This window comes from Mauremys reevesii, linkage group 1 (genome assembly GCF_016161935.1).
Source record: "Mauremys reevesii isolate NIE-2019 linkage group 1, ASM1616193v1, whole genome shotgun sequence".
Classification (NCBI taxonomy): domain Eukaryota; kingdom Metazoa; phylum Chordata; order Testudines; family Geoemydidae; genus Mauremys; species Mauremys reevesii.
Genome location: NC_052623.1, coordinates 80,725,885 through 80,738,322, shown reverse-complemented (window position 1 = coordinate 80,738,322; position 12,438 = coordinate 80,725,885). Strand labels below are relative to the sequence as shown.

Sequence of the window (12,438 nt, the reverse complement as noted above, 5' to 3'; positions counted from 1 at the left end):
TTTCAAATGGATCAGTAACTGATTAAATGACAGAAAACAAAGGGTAGGAATAAATTATCACGTTTCAGAATGGAACGAGGTAAATAGTGGTGTACCACTGGGAACTGTACTGGGACCAGTGCTGTTCAACATATTCATAAATTATCTGGAAAAAGCAGTGAACAATGAGGTGGCAAAATTTGCAGATGATACAAAATTACTCAGGATAGATACGGCCAAAGCAGACTGAAGAATTACAAAGAGACCTCACCAAACAGAGTGACTGGGCAACAAAATGGCGGATGAAATTCCCTGTTAATAAATGCAAAGTAATACACATTGGAAAACATAACTCCAACTATACAAACAAAATGATGGAAACTCAGTTAGCTGTTACCACTCAAGAAAGAAACGTTAGAGTGCAGTGGCAGTCAAAAGAGCTAACCATGTTAGGAATCACTAGGAAAGAGATAGAAAATGAGACAGAAAATATCATAATGGCACTATATAAATCAATGGTATGCCCACACATTGAATATTGAGCGCTGTTCTGGTCACCCCAACTCAAAAAAGCAATATTAGATTTGGAAAATACACAGAGAAAGACAACAAAAATGATTAAGGGAGTGGATCATCTTCCATATGAAGAAAGATTAAAAAGATTGGGACTTTTCAGCTTGGAAAAGAGACAACTAAGAGAAGATATGATAGAGGTCTATAAAATCATGACGGGTATGGTGAAAGTGAATAAGGAAGTGTTGTTTTTTTTTTTTTTTTACTCTTCACATAATAACCAGGTGTCACCCAAGGAAATTAATAGGCAGCAGGTTTAAAACAAACAAAGGAAGTACTTCTTCACACAACACACAGTCAACCTGTGGAACATGTTGCCAGAGGATATTGTGAAGGCCCTATATGGGGTTAAAAAAAGAATTAGATAAGTTAATGGAGAATCAGTCCATCAATGGCTATTAGCCAGGATGTGCAGACATGCAACCCGATGCTTTGAGTATCCATAGCCTCTGACTTGATGATTGTCTGTTCTGTTCATTCTCTCAGAAGCACCTGACATTGTCCATTGTCAGAAGACAGAATACTGGACTAGATGGACCATTGGTCTGACCTAGTATGGCCATTCTTATGGTCTAATGTACATCAGATGAGAAGCCACACCAACATGGATAACCCCTACCTGTAGCTGCCCGTGCTAATATCTGCTAGCATGTCAACAAAATCTTGTGGTCAACACTATCAATGATGATGCATAAAAGAATCAGCACAGGGGGAGGAATACTTGGCAAGGGGCTATCATCAACCACAGACGCCATCAGTTTCTGTATCTTTTCCAGACTTGAAGCCCAACTGAAAAAGATCAAAGAAATCCAATGACTGCAGGTGGGTGTCAGAACTATCTTGCAACCATCTGCTCAATTGTTTTGCCCAAAGGATAGGTTATTGAAATGGCAATATCCAGAGAAAAGCGACAAACAGTCCTTTGGCACCTTATAGACTAACAGAAGTATTGGAGCATAAGCTGCATGTGACGAAGTAGGTATTCACCCATGAAAGCTTACACTCCAATATTTCTGTTTGTCTATAAGGTGCCACAGGACTCTTTGTCACTTTTTACAGATCCAGACTAACACGACTACCCTGATACTTAATATCCAGAGAGTTCATCAATGTCAACATACAGTGTCTTCATCAGAGGCCTAACTGCTAAAGTTGGATAAGGTAATCTTTCATTAGTGTCCATAGAACCCTATTACAATTTGCTCATATCAGCCATAGAGCTACAAAGATATTATGCGGGCCTGCTTCTTCAAGTCTGGAGAATTAAAATGTTTATTTTTTCTCTTTCTCCTCCATTCCAATGTTCTCCCCTCACCTCACAGAGATAAAAATAGGCTTATTTTGGTTATTTTTCTCATAGTAGGCCAAGAGGTTAAGCTAACACTTCTTAGCTTTGCACCATTCATGACATGTTTCAAAGGCAGACAAAAGATGTATTTGAGCCTGGCAGGCATAGTTTTATGAGCCAGGCAACTAATATGCCTCTCTTAACTGCTCTGTCTTTTGTTTCTGCTGTGTTCACATACTACAAAAGAGCCTATACTACTAAGGTCAAATTAGACAGCAATATCAACTGAAGATCAATGAGAAGAAATCAATAGATATATCATGATATATATATATATATATATATATATATATATATATTTATCCTAAAAAAAACCCTATTGGACTTATGATGTGATTGATTCATGAGCACAACACTTAAAATATGAAGCAACAGTAACTGCAAATATTTGTTAAGATAATTTACCTGATGTGGACTAAATGCTTAGTATTATAACTCTGATGAAGTGATTGAACAACGGGGATGGCAATTACACTGTCATGGATTTTAAACCGTAATGCGATTATTCCATTTCCGATAAGTCAGTGTTCATTATTGCATGGAATGCCCACAGACAGAAAAATCTAAAAACAATATATCATTCCTTACTTTCCAAAATTCTAATTTGTTAATTATTAAGTTAATTGTAACACTATGGGATATTTTGATTTATAATGCACCCAATTTAAATCAAATAACTCTGTTTTGTCTGACCTGATTCCAGAGTCCTTTTCATTCCATTAGTAAAATAATGCTGCTCTTTTAATTCCTTATAATTCCTTTACTTCCATTTCTAACAAAATGATGTTTGTGAATCTAAATTAGAAGTAGAGATTCTGGGCTAGAGTTATAGGTGGTGTAAATAACTGCTGCTTGTTGGAGATAAATGAGTTGATTTCCCAAATTCCCATTTTTACCTGTACCTTAGCAGGTACATCCATTTTTAAGCTGACTTGAGGGGAAGAACAACCCTTGAATCTTCCATTCTGATGGGTATATGTTATTCATATTAAAAGTTTTAAGAACCTCTCTTTAATGATATTTCTCTAGAATTAATGTCACTAATCATTCCTATGCGTTAGGGTTTACAGTATAATCAGGAGCACACACAAATAGATAGAGATACAGAAATGCATAGATCAGGTGTAGTAGTGGATAAGGACATCAGGTAGATGTTATAGGTATGGAAGATGAGTGGATAATGGGGATAGTTTCATATCTTAGAAGAGACAGAACCTCTAATTGTTGATTAAATTGAGATTCCATTATATGCATATTATCAATATAATATGGCACCCAAATGATAAATAAATCTTCTATTAAATTAATCACAGTTCCATCCACAGGTACCCAGAATCCTCCAAGGGCCAATATCAGTACCAACAACTGCTGAGATCCCATGTGCAGGGTGCAAAAGTATAAAAGTGCTTTACACAGCATTAACTCATTTCCTTTTTTTATTTTTTTTTTATTTTTTTTGCCTCCTTGTTGCATTCTTGTTGGAGAGGCTCATACTGAGGGATTTGCTCTGACCATACCTCCATTTTAATGCTGTGGTTAGTCAAGGAATTGATTCTAAAACTATCATGGACTCACTGAAATAACTTTATGTAAAATCATATAATTTTGATGTTTTTCTTTTCAAATAAATCTTTTCTACTGCAACCATCAAAAATTAGTAAATTGAGTCCCTTAGCTTTCCTCTATTTTTGGGAAAATGCACTAATATTGTATCTATTATTGAGGGAGTGGCAAGATTCCCATTTAAATTTTTGATGAGCTCTGAAAGTTGAGATAAGAAACTACAAGATAAAATGTGGATTGAAATAGTGAGTATACTATTCAAATTATGAATGGTAAATTGGACAGATTGATTAGATCTTAGTAGGTGGAATAGATTGAAGAACGGTGTCTGGCAATGAAATTTTTTGACAGGTGTCAAATAAACTGAACTATTGTATAAGTGAGATAATTTAAATTATACAGTATTCATTGGCCATGCCTTTCCTTATATATTTAATCTACTATTATACTTTTAATGTAGATTAGGGATTATATATTTAAATGATTGGATCATCTTTATTTATTAGAAATTCTGGCCTTTTGGTTGTTACCGGTCAGACAATAACAGTTCTGACACTGGGTTTTAACCGGTTATTATTACACTAATTCATTATATATTACTTATTTAGTTTAAACACTAAAGCTCTTTGAATTATTCATCACATTATCCATATTTCTGCAAATCTATTCTATGATTTTTTTTCATGACTGTCCCTTTTTTCTTGTTTGCAGCGTTGTTGTAGCTGTGTTGGTTGCAGGATATAAGAAAGACAAGATAAATGATGTAATATTTTTTACTGGACCAACTTCTGTTGGCAGATGGACAAGTTTTGAGCTTCACAGAGCTCTTCTTCAGGTCTGGAGAAGATACCCAGAGTGTCTGGACTAAATACAAGTTAGAACAGATTGTTAAGCATGAGGGGTTCACACATGCTTTAGGAGACTACTTAAAATGAAATGGGCAGTTAAGCCTTAGCAGGCAATAGAGTATGTTAAAAATTGTTGTAATGAGCCATAAAACCAGTGTCGCTGTTTAGTCCATGGTATTTAGTGTCTAGCAGAGTTAAGCTTTTAAGTTGCCAAACTTGTCTTTAGAAGGTGTTTTGTGCAGGTTTACTTTGAGGAAAAGGACTGAGAGATCAGATATGGAGAGACTGATTTGTGAAAAGTGTTCGCCCATGGGTGATATGGTATTTTTGTCTTTCATCATTTTTCTGTGTGAGTTCATTCAAGAGTGTACTGATTGTCTGGTTTCACGCACATAGTTATTGTTGGGGCATCTGATGCACCACATGTTGTGATAGGACCCATGTATTTTGAAAGGCGTGTTGTGGAAGTGCTGATTGTTGGATCAGTGGATATATGTCTGCAGGTTTTGCATGTGTTGTTCTGGCAGGCTCTGGTGCTGCTTTGATTCGATGTGTCCTGGTCTGTGGGGAGCTTGCTTCTGAAAATGAGCTTGAGGTGGTTGGGGGTTGTTTGAAGGCCAGGAGAAGGGATTCAGGAAAGATTTCTTTCAGGATGTAGTTCCCATCAACTATGGGCAGTAATTATTTGATGATGCCCCATATGAGTTCTAGTGTGGGGTGGAAAATGATAACTAGGGGTATGCAGTCAGTGGTGTTTTTTTTATCCTGCATTGAAGCAGTTTCTCCCAGGGTGGGCCTATTCCATGAGGCAATCTACTTCTCTGGTGGAGTGTCCTTGTTTAGTGATGATGGTTTTAAGTGTGTTTTGATGTGTATCCTGAACCTTCTGTTTGGAGCAAATTTTATGGTATCTAAGTGCCTGGTTGTAGATAACAGATTTCTTGATGTGTCTGGGGTGCTTATTAGATCTTGGAGGTAAGTATGCTGATCCGTGAGTTTCTTGTATATAGTCATTTATAGGATTCCTTTGTTGAAGCCAATCATGGTGTCCAGAAAGTTGATGCTGGTGTGGGAGTGTTCCAGAGAGAGTTTGATGGAAGGATGGTGGTTGTTGAAATTGTGTTGGAAATCTGAGGAATTTTCCCCCTTTTAATATCAATTTAAGAACCAGTCTATGTAAAATGAGCATTTTAGACACTTCACAGAAGTGTTTCTACATGCATCCTGGCTTATAACAGATTAAAGCAGAGCTGTCCCACCACAGCTTGTGTGGGACACACACTAGTGTGGAATGCCCATCAGTAATTCTTAAAGCTCACTGTCTAATTCCATAGATCTCCACATGCTGGCAGAGCTATATGCCACCAACTTTATTCCTCTTATCTAATTGCTGCTTCCTCTTCCGGTCCTCATTTCCCTGAGTCATAGCGTGGATTTACTTATCTACCTTACTTTTTTCTCTGTGGCATCTATTTCAGTTCTGCTTCCTTGGTCAGAGTCTGTTATTCTTTCCTTTTTGCTATGGAAGAGCAGGCTATGGTTTAAATCCACTCTGCATTGCAAATTGAGCATTATTAGCAGCTTGTTCAAAACCACTGAACAAAAGAATAGAAATGTTGTATTTTTTCTGTTCCTGAACATTTTAAATTCCTTGTAAAGGTACAATTCCACCATTAATTAGTAATATTTATTTTTAAATAGTTTACTTTGAAGTAGGAAAGCATGCAAGAACTCTAACTTTCAATTTTTTACAATAAACACCAGAAAGAAGACTCCTGACCTGGACAGAAAGTGATACATTTTTAGGGTATTTCATGGAGTTTTAACCACCCGACTGCCATAAAATCAATGTGAGTGTAATGGATAAAATTCTAAAACACTTTGAAAATGTATCCCCAAGCTCACAGCTAATCATCACTATTATGTAAAACATAGTGAAGCAGTGATTTGCCTGGTAAATTAAGAATATTACAGAGTATACAGTAAACACACATATTCATAGGAAATAATTATATATTTTAAAAGAGAAAGCAAAATTCCCACTGGTAAACCATAAAAATCCTACCTCATGGCTTTGATGCAGAAAGCTATATTTCACTAGTGCAAATATGACTTTTTAATCTACTTTCACAGGATTATAAAGACATGTGGTAGTCAAATTTGGCCAACAATGTAGATTTAGTGAAAGCAATCTCTTATAAAACCTTAGATTAAGAGAGACATTTCTGCATTAAAAAACAAAAACAACAACAACAAAAAAAAACAATGGAACTTTTTTTTTTTAGAAGAACAAGTTCACATTTTATCCATTCATTCATTCACATTGGTGCCCATCACTATGGCCTTTGAATGCCTGTGCATGAGGACCAGAAAGTGAAAGCTGATTAGAAACTGACCAGTCTCTTTTACTATCCAAGCCTAAAGCCAAAAGTAATCAAACAGCATTAAGTACATTAGGGGCCAAATTCTCTAGACTACTTAAGAGTGCATATTCAGAGGTACCAGTTCTGTTCTGTTGTGAGAGATGTGAGGGAAATGGAGAGACCGTTCAGTAAGAGTTCACCATCACCATGCACCATGGATTACTGCTTCAGGCTTGTACTTTCTGTGGGAACGCGGGGTGGGGGAAGGGGTGTAGAAGGAATGTAGTAGAAAGAAAGACACCCTGAAGCATGGGCCTGGTGCAAGGCCTGAGGCCTGAACCAAAGTCAGCAAAAGTTATGCTATGAGAAACGGTCGGGTCATGTCAAAAGCAGATGCTTGCCTGCAGGTTGGTGTCCGGTATACGAACTCGGCACCAGTGTTGCTAGCATTGCTAAAACACACTGAATATGTAAACACATTCCAGCAGGCCAGCACGAGAATACCCCAACCTACCACATGATACTATGGTTTGGCAAAAGTAATGAATCGTGATATTTTGTCTGAAACATCAGGAGTAAAAGTACAAAAACAGGTGGTGAATAGGAATGTTTTGTCTGAAACATCAATAAGAAAGCACCGGGGGAGGTTGCAAACATGTCATGAAACGCATAAGATGATACCTAAGTTATTTATCCCAGATTGTTTGTCTCAGTCTATAAATGTTGAAATACCTCGCTTTACCCCTTTGTCTGACCTGGGGGCAGTGGAAAGTCCCAACATTGACTGAGCTGGTCCATTGTTATGGGCACACATACGTTAGTGTACCTGTAACCATTGCGCTGAAGCATTAGCACCATGCTTCATCGACAATAAACCTGGCCAGGGGCCTTTGCTACTAAACCAAGTCTTGTGGTCTTACTGAACAGCTTGTTTGGAACCTGCTATATGAGCTATCTGGCCAGAGCCAGTGCAGCACGCAGAAAGAACACACGCATGAAGCTGAACATCTGAAGACAGGGGGAAGGAATGAAAAGTGTGGGAATTATCTGCATTAATTTTATCAATATCTGTGGTCTTAGTGGATATTGTGTTGCTGGCTAAGGGATAACTAAGAGTTAAATCAGGTTTAGTTAGCTTTAGTCTGCAGGACCTGAAATTTAATGGCGGTAGACTACCCCAATTTCCAGTACCCCACCAGAAAATTGAGGTGATTTCTTTGGGGTTTACCACCACTGAAATGGAATCAGGGTCTGGTTGGTCCCACAGGAGGGTTGAGATGTAGTGGGTGGGGGAAAGGTTCCAGCTTGAAATCCCAGGGTCTTTAAGGTGGGAATTCTCAAATAAGGACTTGCAAGTGGTTAAAAAACTGAACCTCAGAGAAGAGAGAGAGAGGTTCTGCAGAAAAGCAGGCTTCAACTTGGTCCCTAGGAGAATGGGAAGGGGTACCAAGGCTAAGTCAAGCCTACTTACCAGCATGAGGCAAATGCCAACTTTAGGCCAGGAAACATGTGTTTACATTTTTATTGTTTTAATTCATTTCTCTCTGTTTGTCCCCCTGTCCAAAACCGATTGCGGTTCGATCAGCTTTGGTATTGGGAGAGGCAAAACCAGGCTGGACCAGAATCAAGTTTAAAGCCAAGTGGCTGCGTTTATTGGGGGGATAGTTACAATGTTGGCCGAGGAGGGGGGCAATTCTTAGCTGGAATGTTATCAAACAATACAGACACACCCAAAATCATTAACAATACAAATCTATACTGCTCACTGCTTCACACTGAGTAGGCAGACACACCAATTACACAAGATGGAAATCGGGTTCGTCAGAGCGGTGCCCGGTGCAACACAGAAAAGAGACCCACAGGCCACTGCCTCAACCGCCCTTGCTTTCACACTAAGGGATTTACCCAGAGTGTGGTGCAGCTGCGATTGTGCAGGTTCCATTCACACAGACCGCGGGGACAGAAACCCCTTGGTCAGCTAATCCTCAGGTGGAGACAGCACCTAGCACCAAGCCCTCCAGACAAAGACAGAGCAGTAACTCACACAACTTAAAACAGTCTATAGTTAACTATCTACTAAAACTCAGAACAACTACACAAACTAAAGAACTGTGCAATTATGAGCTCAATAATTCAACTCTCATATACTGTATACACACTTGGTACTGAGTTAGGGAGGGGGAAAAAGGGGAAGCTAGGTAAGCAAACTGTCAGAAATTAGAAAGCATATACCGCACTCCAGGCGCAGCTGACCAGCAGAGCAGACACCAGAAGCATGACGAGCTGATAGAAATAGATCCAAAATGATAACTCCAAAGTGATAACAAATCCAAAATGACACGACACGAGCTAGCTATAACGGGAGGAGACCCTGGCTGAAAGGTTGATCAGGCCCTTCAGCTGACATGCGGACACTCCACAAAAGTTTTGGGGGGAAACCTAGTTTTATTCGAAGGGTCTCATTCACTCGTGTCAGCATCTGATTGGTCCCTGGCTCCTACACCCTTCAGGCTCCGAACTGTTGCCCCCCACGCCAACAGGATCTGCACACGACACACTGGCATCTTTGCACAAGGCACTAGCCTGACCCCGAGATGACCATGCAAAAAGAGCGGGAAATTGCACACAGCACTAGAATGTTGCACACCGCACCCCAGGGTTGCACACGACACCACGGTGTTGCTGGGCAGAATTAGGTCTCTGCCCTCTCCTGTGGAACAAGAACCTGGTCCAAGATGGAGGCTGCCTTGTCCTTTTAGCAGAACAAGATGGCCGTGGACCGACAACTGGCCATACAGAGCCATAACTATGTATAGGGTTGCGACACCCCGTACTGGACAAAAAAATGATACTTGTTTTAAATAAGCTGTTCTCTGTCACTGCATTTTCAAACTGGTCACAGGTACTGGAAAGAAGTCTATTGCAGGGACCTGCTGAGGAATGCAATTGATAATGGGAAGTGCTATAGCATGGTATTCTACTCTAAAAGTGGGATAAGTGCAGGAGTAGGCCTGTCAGTTGAAAGAGGCGTTCTTTGAGAAGACTGAAAGCTGAGAAAAGATACAGCTCATCCTGAACTGTACTAGAGGGATTTTTGTGCTCCAGAGAAGTGAAGGGATTTGTGCTCCAGAGAAGTGAAGGGATTTTTGTGCTCCAGAGAAGTGAATTAGTAGGTCTGCAAACTATGGCTCCTACCCCCAGCACTTCTGCATATAAGTAATCTAATGTATGTAAATATTTTCATTAAACTTGTGTCCATAGTGTTTGTATGAGAGTGTTTGCAGGATTGGGGCATACAAAAATTATATCTGCTTGTAGAGCCTATGTGTTTTAGATATTGTGGCACAGCTGTGTAGGTGCCCTGTGCCTTGCCTCTGTATTGGGAAGAGGGATTCACAATCCACACATTGGTTCCCTATGTAAACCCTCTTACAAAAGTTTTTGAAGGAGATCAGGAATTCAAATTCTGAGTTTTAAGACTCTGAGAGTCTGTGTGTGTGTGTGTGTGTGTGAGAGAGAGTTTATTTTGTTTATTTATGCCCATGTGATCCTAACAACTAACATTCTGTATAAATGTTAACTTGCTACATTCTGTACTTGGTTTTACATGACTTCTTTTTTTCTTGAAATCTTTTAATGTTGTTCAAGTATATAAAATGCAAAGTAAGAATATGGAATGAGGCTATTTTCACACAATGCACCATTCTAACACCATCAGAAACTATTCATTGTCATGATTCCCATGGTGGCAGACAACCTCCTTGAAGAAAGAAAGAAAGAGAAATTGTTTTTACTTCCTAACTTCAGTTTTAATCAACGCAAAACTCCTAGTTATGGCCAAAACTTCTTATCATGATATAATTCTATTCTTAAAATGTCATTTTCATTTCACTATATTGATAATTGGAGTCAGATAAGAAAATTAACTTTGCCTTCAAGCATTAAGAAAATATCTTGCATTGCTAATCAATTATCTCTTCATCGTTAAGAAATGTGAGTTCAGGAATGAGAGAAAATGGCAGAATATTCTAGGTGTATAGAACAAAGTATGTGTATATATCTATACAACTGTATATTCTGTCTTTCTGTCGCAAAGTTTCTAGAGCCTTACATTACTCCCCCTCTGTAGGAAGAGAGTGGATTTTTCCTGCAGGAACTCAGGGTGAAATCCTTGCCCCACTGATGACAAAAAGGTCATATGTGTTTGGCATTCTTTTGTATCAAGAATCACATTTTCTTAAGTATGCTAATAAGTTTCACCTTGGTTTGTGTAAAAAGAAAATGTAACCCCTCTTTGATTTTGTTTCTCAGCTCCCTGGCAATTGTGGCTGAATCCTAAATACTGATTATATACAATGTATATTATCAAGGAGTTATGAAAAATCATATCAGATGTACAATTGCAAGTCCATTTCTCAACATTTCCTAACTTCCGTACTAAAATTTTAGCGATAAATCTAAGAGACATGCATTTCTTGAATAGGCCAGAATGAGGGAGAAAAAAGGACTATGAATTGATCAAAATGTTCTGTATTTTCATAAGTAATGTTAAATACTCAAAAAAACCCACCAAAAACCAAAAAAAATCCGTAGTATGTATAAGTGATAATAGCATTCAGAAAGGGGAAAAGCGCCACCTATTGATCACAGCATGGAAGTTGTTTATTGCTCTGGTACCTGTTGTAATCATGGTTAAAATCATCACAACCTACATTTAGAGTGCAGATGGCTTTATAAGTTAATATATTTTCATAACTCACTGCTGAATAATTTACACCATATAATTTATAATATTCTAGAATAAGATCCATATATATATCCTTGAGATAGCCAATAGAATATATGCTGAAATGAAACTCAACCTTTCGTTTCAATTCTAAGAGAGTTTGTATTTATGATGAACAAATCACAAGGAATTCAACAGAATTTTTAATATAATGTCCATTAAAATGAATGAAATATAAGTATGTACCTAATACAGAACCTCGTGTCCTAGTGGATAAGCTGAGATGCTTTCAGTACAAAGAGGATAAATAAACTACTTAGTTTGGCTTTGGTGGAGAATGAGGGTTTGCCACAGATATAAGAAGAGACTGCAACAAAGCAATTCAATCTTTGTTTTAAAGGTTATTATGTGAATACTGCAATATGATTTTAGTATGTTTCAGACCTCTTCAGGATCTATGGAATTTGTTTATCATTATTATTATTATTATTATTATTTATTTTCAAATGGGCATTAATGATACACATATTGTGACTTTGAAATTGTAGGATTCAGTAATGAATAGTTCATTGACCTCTGTTCAATGAATTGTGTGGAAATTCATGGACCATGCAGGATAAGAGAAAAGGTAACTGTTATTTCAAACGAAGATTTTATGTCTTAGTGGCATTGTGAAAGATTGACCTTCACATGAGATATTGCTGTTCTTGCATTACCACCCTGATATCAATAGAAAACTGCTTTTAATCTACACAAAGGGTCCTGTTATCCTCTCAATGCATGGGGGATTATCATGCTTAACTCTCCAGCACATCCAGAGGCAAAAAGACCTCACAAGTCTCTATTGCTATGGTGAAGCAATTTCTTGAACATTTATCAAATGTTTTAAAATGCTGGCATTGAAAACTTCTTTTAAAAAAGACTGTACAAGACCTGCACAGTATTTGATATGTGATCAGTAAGGAATTACTGAGTTTTCAATATTAGTAATTAGATTAAAATATTCATGATTTTCTCAGTTAACTATATGATCTTTTC

General features: G+C 38.0%; 1 long non-coding RNA gene across 2 annotated transcripts in view; it reads left to right on the top strand.

Annotated features, from left to right (window-relative positions):
• LOC120387869 overlaps window positions 1–12,438 on the top strand; it is an 82,738-nt gene that overhangs the window by 25,799 nt on the left and 44,501 nt on the right. The window lies entirely within an intron of this gene.